Source organism: Typopeltis vanoorti, chromosome 3 (genome assembly GCF_054136105.1).
Source record: "Typopeltis vanoorti isolate ZY-2024b chromosome 3, IOZ_Tvanoo_1.0, whole genome shotgun sequence".
In the NCBI taxonomy this organism is placed as follows: domain Eukaryota; kingdom Metazoa; phylum Arthropoda; class Arachnida; order Uropygi; family Thelyphonidae; genus Typopeltis; species Typopeltis vanoorti.
Window position 1 is genome coordinate 105,783,873 of NC_143551.1, and position 17,324 is coordinate 105,801,196.

At 34.1% G+C, this 17,324-nt stretch overlaps 1 protein-coding gene across 1 annotated transcript in view; it reads right to left on the reverse strand.

Moving 5' to 3' along the window:
• LOC150108442 (solute carrier family 41 member 1-like) overlaps positions 1-16,240 on the reverse strand; it is a 294,151-nt gene extending 277,911 nt beyond the window's left edge. The window contains exon 1 of the mRNA XM_090390787.1: positions 16,101-16,240. The gene's annotated coding sequence lies outside the window, so the exon portion shown is untranslated. The remainder of the gene's footprint in view (positions 1-16,100) is intronic.
• Positions 16,241-17,324: the final 1,084 nt, after the last annotated feature.

Here is a 17,324-nt window from a genome sequence, read left to right on the forward strand (position 1 = left end):
AATTAGGAAAAAATTTTTGGAAATTTTTCTACTGTTTTTTCTTTTTCTTTCGCGTACCTAATTTGAAAGTTTTTACAATTGTGGCAATTATCTTTATCTTCAAGAATTTTCAGATGTGTTTTATTGTCAGTATTCTTTCTAATATTACGCTTCAATCAGTAAATAAACAATTGATTTCTATAACCTTATGAGTTGAACTATACAGGGGCAGTTCCATTTCCTCTATGCTTGCTTTGGCTATTATAGATGCTTATCGTCTTTATTCTATTGAAATACGTTGAAAGTAGAAATTGAGACGATGATAAATGAACATTTCGACGTTTTAATCTTATGGTATCGAATTGTGCATCCTTCTTATGGAGATGACTCAATGTAGGTTTCCTCCTACACATGAAAGGGATGTAAAGATTTAAAAAAAAAATAATATGTCGAAGTGATTGATTTCAAAAAGAGTGACCTTCAAAAGCACATTCCAGATTTGCATATGGTGGGATTAACTCAATGTCAGTCTCTGAAAAGAAATGTTCTAATTCTTTCTTGCTTCGATATGCGAAATTAGACTATAGTCAACTGTAAGCAATATTCATTGGGGACATTGCTACAATATAATCTTTCTTAATATATCACATATCAGTGTTAAAGCAATGTACTTAGCATAACGTCGTCCGAATCACATGGTATGAATAACACAAATTGTGATAATTATAAATTATAACCATCGCTGAATTGACCAGTAACAGAAACCGAACATACATGAACCTTCATATGTGTTGCAAGGAAGGTTCATTAAATCTTGACTGAAAAAGAAGTCATGGTAGTTGTTCTGCAGGAAAAAGCCCGTTCTTTAGTTGAAGAAGATTAGAGTCCTTCAAGATTTGTTTTGAAAGCTAATTGAGATTACCGCTGATGGCGCTGTTGCAGTTATGGAAAAATTCGAAAAGTTATCGCTAGACATTCAACAATCGTATTTCAATTACACATTTCGTGCTATTGCGATAAAAGTGCTTAAAATGTCAAAAGCGTGAACGATAACAATGACAGCAGCAAAAATGTTATGGTGATGATGACGATGTTGAATCTGAATACAGTGGTACCTTGGATTGCCAGTAACTTGGTCTGCGAGTGTTTCGCAAGACGAGCAAAAATTTTTAATAAATTTTAACTTGATAAACGAGCGACGTCTTGCAATACGAGTACTGTATTACCTATACGCTTTGTCTGCCGAGCGTCACGTGATCACAAGCCGCTCGGGATTGTGGGTAATCGTCTCGCATGTGCGGTCTCAGTCGGCATACCTCATTCGTATGGTCAACATTCGTGCTAGCGTTGTGACCACGTGTGTGTGTGTGTGTGCTTAAAGCATTTTTTTATTTTGTGTCCAAATGTAGTGACTGTTCTTTATTAACTGTACTACGACAATGGCCCCAATGACGAAACGGGTTGAAAAGGAAGGCAGTAAGAAGAAGGAGATGATTACGGTGGAAGTTAAGAAGGAAATCATCGAGAAGCACGAACAAGGTATGCAAGTGACCGCCATCGCAAGATTTTATAAGAAGTCTACGTCTAAGAAGTCTAGGGAGGTGTGTAAAATGTGGGAAATAGTGCAAAATTTTGTAGAAAAGCACCACCCGAGTAAGGCTGTGGAGTGCGAGCGATGAATCTGTTTAACGACAATGCAATGTCATATTTCCGTGAAATCCTCAAAAGGAGGCAAAAGCAAATGTCATCGGATAGGTTCCTTGTTAAAGTCGCACAAAAAGAAAAAGAGTCAACAGATAGCAGTGATTCCGTTAGTGACAATGAAAGTCGTTCTACCCAATACAATTACTGTAATATGTAATTGTAATGTAATTAATAAATTCGATTACTTTATGTATTTTGTATTAATCATTTTTATATGAATATTTTCGAGTTTTCGAACGAATCATCTGAGTTTCTATTATTTCTTATGGGGAAATTCGCTTTGATATACGAGTGCTTTGGATTACGAGCACATTTCCGGAACGAATTATGCCCGCAAACCAAGGTACCACTGTACATTGATGAAGAAAACCATGAATTAGATTATGATAAGGTGGGATATACATTAAGGTGTGTAATCGCCTAAATATCTAATATAAGAAAAATTGTTAAATTATTTAAATATTTTTTCAACGAGAAATTCTATTTTGCAAAAATAAATTATAAAGAATCAAAAAATAAAGTTACAAATTATTTTGAAGACTGAAAATACAGTAATTTTAAAATCGGTATTGTTTTGCAAGTATTAAAACTTATTTATAGAAGGATAAGTATTTGAAAATTGCTGAACATATATCAAACTATTTAAAACACGCAGGACTCGCAGTTGGAGCACCAAACAATCAGAACGCAAATCTCCTAACAAGCGAAGGAATTTTTAGATTCCTCTTTCGTACTTTGGAAAAACGAAATTCTGTTTTGGAGTAACGCGGTTTTAAAAGAGATTAAAAAAGCATAAAGTCTGAGTATCACTGAGTAAATGTCAGAATAAACTAAACTGTTTAAAAGGTTAGTACTTTTTTATGGCAAATAAAAATAAAATTATGCGATTCGAGATATCGTTAATGGAACGAATTTTCCAAGAAAAGTACTTTACCACAAGAGTTTGAAACAAAATAATACGAACGAAGGAATGGAAAATTCTGAACTTGGAGAATTAGAAGCGAATCGAAAAAGAGTTAACAAAAGACATTCATTTCGATGGCAAAATCAAAGCTAATCCAATGAAGATAATTTCATCGTTAAGAAGTGAAATGAATTTACACGAAGAGGTATGTATACTGACACAGAGATCTACCTCAAGCCAAATGAATGAAATTTTTTTATTTCAGGGTTATTTGTAACTAATCTACGATCCAGACGTATCGCTTGACCAAATTAACACCCATAAAAAAAAAAAGAGTCTATTTTAGCAATAAATGTAAATGCTAAATGTTAGTCTTGTAGTCTTGAGACTGCATAGAGGTGTGGAATAATATTAATAATATATATATATAGTATACCAATATAATGATTTCTTTTGTTTATATCACACTTTGTCTTATTTCTGAATATCTAATACTAATTAAATTTACTTTTTTCCCCTATATAACAAAATGTACACTTCATCATTACAGTATTTTATGCTTAGAATAAATGCAATTCTTATTTAAGAGAATCGGCGAGTATTAAATTAAAATAATATACAGTATATATGTTTATATTTCCCTATCGGGAGTAAGCGAGGCGGTTTTAGCCCTAACTTTTTTTTTTTTTAAATAAAATTTTAGAGCACTGTTGAGAGTTCCCGAAAACTGTAATTTCCTTCGCGATTTCCGAAACATTAAAAAAAAATGTCCAGAATTTAAAAATAGTTCTAACGTTTGACATTCCGAATGGGATAAATAATTTTGGAAGTTGTTTAAAACTCAAATGACGACTTTTTCTTACGATCATAACATTTATAACATAGCATTTAATCAGCTACGTTTTAACTCATGGACATATCCGAAACTGGACATGTTCGGTAGCTTAGGTAAAAATCCAGTTTATATATATATATATATATATATATCATTTTTTTGATTTTGATGGACACTTTATATGAAAAATAATCATCCTGTGCAACGCTATGCAAATAGTAATCGAAAGAATTATTTCTGTGTAATGCGAGGGAAAGAGCAATACGTACGAGCTGCTTAAAGCTTGGTTCACGTCGTCAGTGAAGTGTATAATGCGAATTTTTCATCGCATGACAGTTATTTATAAATGCCACTAAACGCTCTTAAGGTAATAAACTTAGTTAATAAAGAATAAATTGAAAAATCGTGCATGCAAGTGTTTATGTAATGTGAAATTAATCAGCATTAAACATAACGTTTCAGAACCAACTGGATTTGCTTGTCCCACGATGAAATGTAGAAAAAGACTGACTTGCGTATTAATGTAATAATATAATCGAATATACGTGATTATTCTTTCGTTAAGAAACAGTCATCTACCACTTCGTCTTCATCAAAAACAAATCCATTACAATAGCATTATTATATTATTTTCAAAATAAGAAATTTTAATATTAGATTATATTGAACTGTTATCAATGGCGGCGGCTACATCTCTGAGCAGTACTGTAAACTATAGAATGTTGGAAAATTCTTGAAATAGTGCTGTGCTTAAATATAAGCGCAAACTTCCTTGTGTTAAACATTACAAGAACGATTATTATCAATATTAATATAAAGAATAACAAAATGGATGAATGAAATTTATCAGCACTTGACCGGTCATCAACCCTCTAGTCCATTGTGGTGTGCGATTATCTGCTCGTTGCTGATAAAACCTTAAACTTTTATCTTGCCATTAAAAAAAAAAAAAAAGCGAGTGGAAGCAGTGTTGGTAGAATGGTGGATGGGTAGAGATCTGTGATGTCAGGTGGGAAGATTTATCTATAAGAGATAAGACTTCATCTACCGACGATTACCAGTGTTTTCCTTCATGACTAACTATACATGCGAAAAGTTCCGAGAGGATATCCTAGAGTTTGATAATTTTATAATTCCTTTATTTCCGTGAATGCAAGTACATAAATATGAAATCTGCATAAAGCATTTTAGTACAGAAGCATGTAATGTATAATTATACTTATCTATAGCGAGTTCCTCCCACTCCGCTGAGTTGGAATGTATATTATATTTGATAAGAAATTCTTGTTTTCTTCCTTATTTTATCCCAAGGGTTAAAAAACAAAAGTTTCACGTGATATATTTTCACGACTAGGGTAGCTGATAGAGTAATTGACGTCATTTGAGAGTTTAATAAAGGTTGAAACCGGCTTGCCTCTCACCAAAAATGCATGACATTATACACGCCTGAAAATAGAAATGCTGTGCTGTTTGGAGCACCTCGTGTTGAGTCAACTGTTCTCCATATACACGTAGCTTAGTCTTGAAAATATTTCACTCACAAACTTTTATTTGCTCCCGCTTGGATACAATAAGGATCCAAAGAAGATGATTTTCTTTCAAATACACATTCCGGTTAAGGACGTGCATTCGAGACAAAAAGTAGCTGACTGATAATCAGTCTGCCTTTTGTCAAATATTAAGATTAAGTTACAATTATAGTAGAACTGGTTTCCTTTAAGAGATTATTGTTTCAGCACTGTGTATTCTTAATATGCTTAACGTTTTTCTTTTATACAAGACGACTTTCTAATTTTGTTATTAAGAAGCCTAATTTAAAAAAAAATAAATATAAAATCAAGGTGTTATTGCTTAGAGGCTAAGAGATTGTGGATTGATGATGGATATTTTAGTTCCTAATATAGGTCATTTATTATCAACAACTTCAAGATGAAGTTCTCATTAATTCTTAAGACTCTTTAGAGTCCAATAAGGTTGTTGCGGAAAATCAAATAATTTGTTAGCATATTAAGCAACATTATCATATGTCTGGGGTTACTAGACGTCTGCTAAAATAAGGACACTTTTTTTTTTCCCTTCCTCAACCGTTCTCCTGCCAGTATTTTAAATACACTTGATATTGTCAAGCTTTTTTACCCAGAAATATGAATGACGTCAATATTGTTGTCACGAATACTTCCTAGACTGTGCTATTTTATAGAACCGGATTCCTGAACAACCTGCTTGTGGTCTGCATGCTTACTGATTATGGGAAAGGATGTTAGAAGGACCGACACTAAAGAGAAAATTAAACATTTAAAGGAAACATGTAAAAAAAGCGCTGGCAGATCATATTCACTTCCTCGTGGTATTTCAAAAGCTTTTGCATAATTTCGTATAACATATCAATTAAAATATACCGTATTTTAATCAGCAGTTATCAAACTAGGATTTGTGAATCGCATGAGAAATTCATAACGATAGTAAACATAAACTATGTAGTATTTAGTTATTTATTTAAACATTCAACTTTTAATGTAATTTTACACTGATAAATACTTATAGTTCACATGAAATTAGAACGAGGAGGTTGTTGTGGAATTATGGCGACGAAGCAAATGAAACTCTGAGGACAGTGCGTCATGTTTTTCAATACGTTTGTGTTTTTAGTTGATTTGCCAGTTCTCCAGAATGAAACATTTTTTGGCTAGTCTATCTTCAGATGAATAAAAAAAAATCGTTAAAGGTTCATTGCTTCCTAGATAGGATTCTAACGTAGGTATTTTAACCAGATACTTTGAAATTCAGTTTTATCCAATCGAAGAGCATCTTTGATATAAATTGAGCTATGGGCTCTAAGAACAATGCAATAATGTAAATAAAAATAAATAAATTATTTAACATAAATAGTCTCTAACGCCTTTTTATTCTCCAAATGGAGTAAGCAGAACATTTTAGCCTCAAACGTTTGGAAATCGGTGAGCAGCCGGTCTTCACATCACCAATAGCTGAGCTCATGGCTATCTGATAATGTTGAAGGCATTGGAGCGGGAGAAAGAGACACTTTTTGTCATCCGATAATCCTAAACTGTAACACTAGTATTCTTGTCTAAAATATTGTGAGTTTTAGGGTCGATTTTTCTGAGATATGGAGTTAAAAACTGGAGAAATCCCTATTTGCCTGTGCCAGAAGATAGACTAACTTGGAAACCAGCTGGAAAAGCAAACAAACTAACTAAAAACCTGATGATGATGAAGCTTTGTCAATCATCACTTTCTTTCCCAAAAACCTCAAGATCATTGAGGAAAAAAAAATCAAACTCAGGATCGTGATTGGTAAAAAGTGGAAACTTTGTCCCTCGATTCAGTTCTTTTGGAAGATATCACGTTCCGGAGTTTGAATTTTTTTTTTTCAGGATTAATAACCATTTTCAGTGGACAGAAGACAAATTTACAGATAATAGAATCCTCACGAATATAATTCTTACAGTATATAATACGACTGCAACCTTGTCAACTATTTCATTCCTGTTTTCCTGAATGGTGAAAAAAAGTCTGAACATTATCAAGATTAAAACGAGTATAATATGAAAACAAACATTTCTTATAAACTATTGACGTACGTTTAGAGTTTTCCGTTTTCTTTCCTTTTAGTTTTCAGTATAAAAAAAACTTTGTTATGAAACAAAATATTGCAGAATGCCTCAAAAATAAATAACCAGCATTTCATTACGATATTTCACGTGTAAGTAAAACTCGACAAAAATTATAAAGGAAAAGCGCAGGCGAGGAATTGTAGGGTTGGTTGAGGAAAATGTAGTTACGCCACAATTATGAGTAGTAGTTTTAAAGGAAGGTGAATATGAGTGAAGTTAGTAGATTCTAAGAAGTGGTTATTTGGGTCATTCCAAAAATAGAGACATATTATGGAAATTATTTGATGACGAGCTTTAAGCTCACTCGTGTGGAGAAAGCCATGGGAGCCAGAAATTTTCGTTATGAAATATACTTACTGCTGATGGATATTTTAGGACCATCAGTACTAAGAATGGATCTCTTAAGGGAATCGTTAGTGCTTCGGACCTGCATTGAAACCTCCTTCTATCAGGTCTACAAGGATGAAGAAGTTGGAGAAGACAACCAGCAAGACAGAGCACTACTTCCACCTTGCCATGATGTTGACAGAGTCATTACATGATGCTACCAATCGCGATGCTATTTTACACAGTTAAATAGAAAGTGCGAAATTTCCACTACGTCCGCAGTTGACTACAGCGGACTTACACAACTTATTATTATTATTATTATTATTTGACACCTTCAGGGAGTCCAAGGACTCATCGAGGGAGAGTGTGCCAACAGCATCGAACGATTGGTCCCCTTCCAACTACTAACCGCGCTCAAACTTACTTAAGTGAGCCATTAGTAGCAGAGGCTCTACCAATCGACCAACCTTTAACTTATTATGATTATTATTAAGTAACACCTCCAAGGATTCAGCTTAAAGAAATCCATGGGGATCCCATTTAAAGCGTTATCATCTTGAATTTTTGTTCGGTAATTCAAAAATAATAAAATTATTCTGAACTTCTACTAGTACACTTTAGACGTCATCCTTTCTTTCACACGAAATGACAGTTCTTTTTTTTTTTTTTTATCTACAGACGAAACTGCTATGTGCCCACGAGAGATTGTTATACGGAAAACACTGGTTACCATGTGCAACAAATTTTAAGTCGATCTAATACTGATATCTGAGTGGTATTATTGGAAGTCTTCTTCTTCTTCTTCTTCCTAACATGGAATTTAGGCCAAGTGGTCTGTTCCGGTCTCATGCCATCTCTTTCTTGGTCTTCCGATTCTTCTTTTTCCACTTATTTTGTATCTGTAAAATATTTTTGGTAGTCTGCTGTTGTCCATTCTATTTAAATGTTCTATCCATTTTTGTTTATACTGTCTTATGTAGTAATTAATTGGTTTTATTTTCAGGGATTGTAAGATTTCTTCATTTGCTTTGTGGCCCCACTTGGTATATCCAGCTGTTTTTCTGAGGACTTCATTTCTGCTGTTTGAATTCGTTTTTCATCTTTCATTCAGCAGCCATCTAGATTCATCTAGATTATTGGAAGTAATTTATTTTATTTGTAATGATGTGCTGTGTATCTGGGTTAACTGTGTAATGTTGTTTATGCACGTGTTTATATTTATAACTAAATATACAATATACACCAGTTATATTGTATATATTGTATCAAACTAGTAGCACAAGGTACTAGTTTGCCTTTTTTTTTACCTGCTGCTAGTATCAAACTTAAGCGAACTATTTCTTTCTTCCAAGAGACAAAACGAAACTTCAAAATAGCGTCAAAACACATCGACATGATATAACCGCCAGTCAAAATGGGATCGTGGTATTTATTATTATTATTATTTTATTATATCCAGCTTATAAAATCAAAAACAAACAAAAAAATAAGTTGTACCTCACACCCCTCGAATATATTCTGACGAACGGTTTCTGTTGATTCCGAATAACTGAAATATGTTATAAATATATTGAAAAGTTAATTTGTTTTTCAAGCTGAAATTCGTTCTAATATCTAAGGCACACAGAATATTTTAACTCTGATAAACGTTATTGTATAATTAGTGATCGATTGTTATTAATATCGTATGAATAATAAAGCATACAGAAATTGCAGTAAATGAAAAAGCTCCTATCATCAAATAATACGGATGATATTTGAATCTAGATGGCTGCTGAAGTAATCAGCCAATTCTTTGATGAAGCACTCACCATTTATTTCGAAAATAATAATCTAACCTAAGATGATCACGGAAGCATAACCTCAAGTACAACTACAACATTCTCTATTTTTGGAATGACCCAAATAACCACTTCTTAGAATCTACTAACTTCACTTAGCTAATTCATATATTTTTATTTTAAAAAAATAACATTTTCATTTATTTAAAATAATATTAGAACAAATGTCAACTAATGAGAAAAATGATTTTAATCAATCATACGAAAATAAACCTTTGTTATACAGGAAGTTGCCAGTTTGACATTTGTGTAACGTTTGGGTTTTTAGAAAGTAACGTCTCTTTCAATGACGTCATACAACGCCCATTCGTGTGATGTTTACTCGCGATAGTACGCTATCTTTTCTACCACACCTTTTTCGTCGGTATTAAAACTATGATAAAAAGGAAATGGAAAGGAGCAACTCAAATATTTTGTGAAGAAAAATGTACAGTAAAAACATAGCACAAATAGAGCAGATAACGTGACTCAAGTACGCATGACTGACTGTTGAAATTAAGCCAGTAGGTTAGTTGGACTACTTGGTTAAAGGAATTACAATTACCGACTGACAAAAGCGCGGTAAGGAAACCTATTTTACATGTACCGTATGTTTTAGAGAACGGAACTAGGTCGTCACACAGTAACTTTCTAATAAGCAAACACACGTATCAAGGAATTTCATGGTTCTTATATCCTTCCTAGATGCATGAGAGTTGTCCCTGAATTTCATTTTATTTATTAAAATGCAGCATACAGTTTCGCAGATAATTATGGCAATTATGTGAAGTATGGGGTTTCGCGTGACAGTCTGTGTAATGTCAGTTGTGCAACCGAGCATGAAATAAATCCACTTGGACTTTCTAATGATATCAGCAGTTATTAATTCATGATTTCGTTTTTTTCTTCCCCCCCCCCCACCAATTACTAGATAAGAAAATTCGATAAATTCAACAATCACAACGTAATTTTCATGAAAAATAAAATAAATTAAATGGGTGAAAAGGATATTTCAGGTATTTTCAAATTAACTCATTATTTTGAAGATTATAACATAAGAAATATATAGCATGAAGGATGGTTTGTAAATTAACCATATTATTAAGATGATCCCAGAACAGTTATTACACTTGGTGTGTTTCCCTGATGAAATTATCTAATCAATTAGATGTTTTTGTTTTATGTAATTGCTTAGATAAAATAGAATCGCGAGGGTTATATCTAGGTGCTCAGATCGATTCTTTCCTCCAGAGATATGATGGAAAATGCTGACAGTTTTTCATCACTGTAGTTGTAGTTGTCTCGGAATTGTATTTATTAGTTCGCATAACTTTCTTGTGAAAATATAGAGTGGTCCAACATAAAAAGAAGAAAACAGTACAATATTTGTTATGTCTTTTGTGACATGCTAATAAATTTTGAGTTGTTTTTTTTGATATAATGCATTTACGATTTATCTAAAATGACGTTAAAGAAAACCCTGACACGATTTCGGCTTGACAAATGCAGCAAAGTATTTTTGATGACTTGAGCAATCGAAGACAAACATACGCTCCAGCACTGAAAATGCTTACGATTAATTATTATTTTTTTTATGATGACATTGCTATCCGCTAAAGTTTGTAAAACTTAGGTATTACGTATTATGAGCAAAGAGTAAGTTAATCTAGGAACTCTCCTTCTAAAGACCCTCTTCCCCCCCCCACCACCACCACAAAAAAAAAAAAAAAAAAAAAACGCATCGTGTTGCTATGTTTGTTCTCTAGACGCCAAAAATGAACAAATTAGTGTGTTTTCATGCCACTTCTGACATTAATTATCTCCATAATCAATATCTTAAACGCTGATCTTACCATTCTTCAGTGCCTGGAAGATAAGCTCACGAATTTCAACATTACGAAACAGTCCTATCGTCTATCCGAAGAGAGAGAGCTTGATTCACTTCTCACTTTTGATAATATCCAGCAGAGATTAGTTTTCTCTTTTTCTCTTCAGACTCTTCCCTATAATCTTTTTTATGGCACAAACGCATGACATTCATTGCCTCCTCAAAAGCCAAAAGAAAAAAAGAAAAGAAAAAAAAAACTTATAGGCGAGAAGTATTGTCTTGACACTACTCGTCTATGCAATTGGCAATGTAGAAATCCCAAATTTACTCTACTTTATAATGCCATTCTTACATTTAGGGTGGTTCACTAAAAATCTCCCTAAAAATGTGATGCTGTCTAGACGCAGTCTTCTAGATAGACTATTAAGCGAACCTTCCAACTTTCTCATAGAGGCCCTATTTTCGTGTGCATCATGTGCATTTTATAGGTATTTTCAATGGCACTGCTATACTGAAGTGGCCAATACCATTCCTCCACTTTCCTTTAATCGTGTAAGAATACTAGCCGCTGTTGGTCAACATCAGTTCATCTCCAAAGTTATCGAATCAACTTATTATCTTCTTCTTTTATTCCATATTTTTCTGTTATTTACAACAGCCTTCTCCGTACCTTTTCTCCAAATCTAGGATCTCCAGTTCTTTAAGAAGCATGCAACAGATTCCTTTCACTTAATCAACAGCGTCTTCACATGACGCTGTTGTATTAAAGGAATTTACTTCGGGTAATACAGAATATCATTTTACTCACAAAACGGTATTTCGTATTACCCTCTGTTGAGTTTGTGATTTTCCTCTTACACGCACACACACACACACACACACACACACACACACACACACACACACACACACACACACACACACACACAAATTTCAGTTTATCTTCGCTGCACAACACTAATTAAATAAATTAAATAATACTATCCGAAATCCTGATACTCCTCGAAAGAATAACGAATTTTAGGTGTTATCAAGCAAAACAATACATTTATTAATATCTTATTAATCAGTTATGTGTAATTAACCCATAAATAGGACTCGAGGCAATATGAATTTTAAATAGACTCCCTCTTAAGTATAGAATGCATCACGTCTTCCAATCACACCAGCGCGTGTGTGTATGTGTGTGCGTGTGTGGCATATTGAATATACCGTACACGATCTCAAATAAACTAGGGATGATCTTCGATAAGTGTGTGAATAACTTTTATTCAGATCACCTCACTAACTAATTTGAACTTATTTCACACGACAAGGAATGCATCTCCTCCCCCCCCTCCCCCGTCCATTTCCTTTGATAATATCCAAATGTCCACGCGAGATGAAATATCTCTGTCTCGCATAAAAACATCACATCTATAGCCTATATATATATATATATATATATATAGAGAGAGAGAGAGAGAGAGAGAGAACAGAACACGTGCAAAACCACTTAAAATTTCTAATCGTATCTCATCGGTCGAATTATATGTGTACCTGATGCAGTCGAGTTCGATTTGTTCTGCGCTCACAAAAACTACTCAACTTGAAGAATTCTAAGGACGGTATTAGTAGTAAGAGGGAGGGACGGGGGGGGGGGAATGGGCGGTTATCGGCCCACGTGAATCTACTGTTATTAGAGCAGCACATGCACGTCATGTACTTGTTCCGAAACACCGACTGCTTTACTGATGTCAATTAATTCACAGCACGTCTCTGATTACTAATACGATTACAAATATATATATATATTTACAGAGTAATTAACTAAGTTAAATGACATGCTATTAAGTGACTTAAACACCGAGAAAACATACAAGAGATTTAATAAGGTTTCACTACTCGTTTCATCGGAAATGCCGTTCGTCAGGTGAATACAGTCCCATGGAGAAAACAGCATCTTAAAAATATATTGTCCTTTAGACAAAACAGAGTTTACAAGTAGTATTTGTGTTTGAAATTGAGTCCGAGGGTTAGTTCTGGAGTGAAGCACTGTGCGTGTGAATGATATCATGAGTGCCAAAACTGGATTACAGTGCTATGTGAATCGGGCAGGCTGTAACTGAGATTGCTGTTTAGATGGGCAAGGTCGAGAGCTATTTCTTTGGATTCCATGATACGTCTTTCTAATTCATCGGAGCATTTATTGATGTTTGAAGTTGAGTTCCAGTCTATTTGATGTTGCCCTTCAGCATTGGTATTGGCCGAGTGGCTGGACCACTTGCACGGACTCTGTTATAAGAAATGTCATGTTGGTGTTCTAGGCGCAGAGATATGGACTTTTCTGTCTGTCCATAATATGGTTTTCCGCAACTGCAAATGATTTTGTATACTCCTGGAAACCGAAGAAGGTTGTGTTTTACTTTAGGTTGACTGAAGCGAGATCGAAGTTTTGGTAAGGTGGAGAAATATGTTTTAACATTAAATTTCTTCAGGATTTTCGCTAGTTCAGGAGAAAGAGAACTTATATACGGTAAGGAGATGTAGGATGTTGGGTTTGAGTTATCTTCATTATTATGTTGATTACGTACACTAAAACGATTATAGATATTTTTAGGAGAGTAACCATTATTTAAGAAAGTCCTTTTGAAGTAACTAAGTTCTTGTTGAAGTTCATCTTCTTCTGACAACAAGGATCTCACCCAATGAGCTAGTGTGGAAATAATTCCTAATTTTTGTGGGGGTAGTAGTGAGACGAAGCATGTAGATATCTATCGTTGTGTGCTGGCTGTCTAAAGATAGAAATTTTGAGACCATCCGTTGTTCTAGTAAGTTTTATATCTAGAAGAGCTAAAACACCATTAACTTCTGGTTCGGATGTGAAGTTTACATTTTGATGAAAATTGTTTTAATGATCCAAAAAGGTTTGTAAGTTTTCTGGGCCGTGCTACCAAATTAAGAAAATGTCGTCCATGTAACGTAGGCAGATTTTGGGTTTCAGTATCGCTGCGGAAATGGCCTTTTTTCTCAAAATCTTCCATAAAAACGTTGGCTAGCACCGGAGACAACGGGCTACCCATTGCCAAACCGCCGTTCTGTTTGTAGATCTTGTCTTCAAATAAGAAGTAGCCCGAATCCACACAATGCAGAAGTAAGGCAAAAATCTTTTTAGATAACTTATTTTTTAAAAGACTAAGGATTTCCTGGGTTGGAATTGGTGAACAGTGAGACTGTGTCGAAGCTTACCATTCTGTCTGCTTCGTTAAGTTAGAATTTCCGAAGTCGGCATTTCTGATGAAACTAGTAGTGAATATATATATATATATATATATATATATATATATATATATATATATAGTAAACCCTCGATTTAACGGATAAAATTTCTGGTCCGTAGGTCACATGTGAAAATTAACACCCTGTTAATTTTAAAATGCGTTTAACCAAGATTTGCTTATAATTAAATTAACTGGTTATTTTTTCCATCATAGGTTGGAAAAACACTGTAGCAATTTAGCCGATGTAAATGAGTCACCGCTCATAAAACATGTTCAGCGAATGATTAGGACGTGATCATACCAATCGCACTGTAATTGGTTCTTTTGTCGCGTGGCGTGACTTTCTGCGGCAGTTTTATTACACACATTTTCGTAATTTTAGGGAGTTAATTATAAAAAAAACAGCAGAATTCAAAAAGTTCAAAAAAAAAAACGTGATAGTTTTTTCCAAGCAGGATTACCTAAACCAAGCGCCTCAACATCAACATTAACTGCACATTAACTTATCTAAAAGTGGGAAAATTGTGTGTTTTTTTGTTATTACAGTGCTAATATTTATAAAATTGAAGTATAATGTTACTGATATTTTTATTTTAAAAAATTTACAATTTAACGGACATCCCTTAGCCCCCTATTAGTCCGTTAAATCGAGGGTTTACCGTGTGTGTGTGTGTGTGTGTGTGTGTGTGTGTGTGTGTGTGTGTGTGTGTGTGTGTGTGTGTGTGTGTGTTATTATCATTATTATTACGGGCAATAATAATAATGAGTCCATAGACTCATCGAGGGAGGCGCTAACATCATGTCAAGAACAACTATTCGACATTCACACAGTATCTATCACACTTCGCTTTGAAATCATTTACAGTCATGGCACCCAACAACAGACTCTGGCAGCTTATTCCACTCATTGACCATTCTCCAAGTAATATATATGTCCCCCCCCCCCGGAAACTCAGCGTTTTCATTCCGCGTACAGGCATATCGGCTATGAGAACACACGCAATTTACAGACAAAAAAAAAAAAAAAACTGTTGGTAGTAGTGGTGATGATGAGTGGTAGATGGCGTTGAATGTAGTGGTGTAGTTGGAGAATTAAGTAGTAGGCGAGACGGTGAGAACGGAGTAGAGCGCTCTCTCACGATGAGTTAGCCTCTTGGAGGTGTTACGTAATAAGAATAAAAATAATTTCCAGGAGCGATGCGTCCATCTGAATAAAAGCACCGTCGTTCCTCACTACTATTTCTATCAAAACAACCCAGATGAATTTAAACCTATAGGAACACATCCCAAATGCCGCTATCGATCTGGTGGAGCCAAATGCTCACTAATAAAATCTGTCTTGTCATTTATGGCGAGCGGTTTCAATATCACTGATCATGTTGAAAAGACGTTTAATAAATAATTAATCTCGTTGTCAGAAAATAAACATCTAAATACATTAAACATTCATCGCTCAGCACTCGGGGCGGTTAAAATGGATTAAATTTAATTCAAATGATAATATATGTCATTATTAAAAATATAAATAATAAAATCCTAATACAAATTCCTGAGCGCATGCTCAAATTTGGTAGCGAGTTGAATCTTTTTTTTTTTTTTTTTTTGAAAATGATAAAATTTTAGAATTCTAAAAAAATAGGAAACTAAAAATTTCAGTTGTAAGATCTTATATTTATATTTCTACATTTTTATTTGCTTCCTACGATAAGATATAGGAAAAGTGGATTTCATATTAACAAGAAACAGAACTGTTTATTTAATTAATCTAGAAAAAGATATTTCTGAATGAGTTATTAGGTACTTACTGCTTTCTCAAACCGTTCATCAACTCGTCAACAATCACGTTAAATATTGAATAACACTACTTGAATTTTTAATAAAAAGCTCCTCTTGGGAAGTTCTTATATTTTCTTTAAGAATACGACACATTTTATCTTTTGTTTATTTTGATCAGACACGTAATTAGTTCCAAGGTTCTTCAGTTTTGTTTTGATTTTCCTCTTATACGGTGACAGATAAGGCCACTTAATCTCGGTTTTGTTGATTAGAAGCAGAGGTGCACATGTGGTTTTGTTGCTACAGCATTACGTCACACATCAACTGCAGGGTTAAATTCGATGCATTCGAGTAGTTAAAGGAAGAGATGCTCTCTCTCTCTCTTTTCCATTTGTTTCCAGCGTTAGAGTTTTAAACGTTCAAATTAGCACATTTCTATAAATACATTTTTGGTAAATAAATAAATTGCTGGACTGGTTGGCCGAGTGGTTAGCGTATCCGCTCTCCACCAAATATCCGAATCCCGCCATGGGCATGGATGTTTGTGGTCGTCTGTGAAAATACTAGTGGTGGGCGGTAGATGGCGTTGTTGTTGTTATTACGGTTCTTTGCAGTGGGTGGAGACAGTGAGTTTTAGAGTAGGTGCCTCCCTCGATGAGTCTATGGACTCCGTGGAGGTAACATGTATTAATAATAATAAATCATGGGCTTATTTGCAAAAAAATCTTGTCCTTCTCCCCCCTCCACTTTATAATTATCCAGTTAAGTGCAAAATAGTCCCAATTTATATATACGTTGGGACTGTTGGGACTAACCAAAACATAAATGCATTTGAATGTGTGCGCTGTTAATCATACTAAGAGATGTAATTTACCGATAAAATCTGGTAAGGGATTTGGAGATTTTACCTGTAAATTATATTCCACTCTATAGACGTATTATACAGCAAAAATCTGCTAAGTGCATTTGACACCTCTTGGCTGTATATATGTTACGGTTAAAGTGATAAATCTGGTTATTATTAATAATTACCTTTTATTATTAATAATTACCGGTTAAAGTGAATAATTCCTAGAGGAGTCTGGTAAATGTAATAAAAACATATTTATAGGTTTTGTATAATTTCATTCTCAATAGAAAATATAACAGCTTAGATTAGGTTAGGTAAGGTTAGTTTATAATGAAAAAAGTAAGGAAAGTACTTCTTTTGCACTCAAGGAAATCAGAAATCATTATAAACTAACCTAACCTAA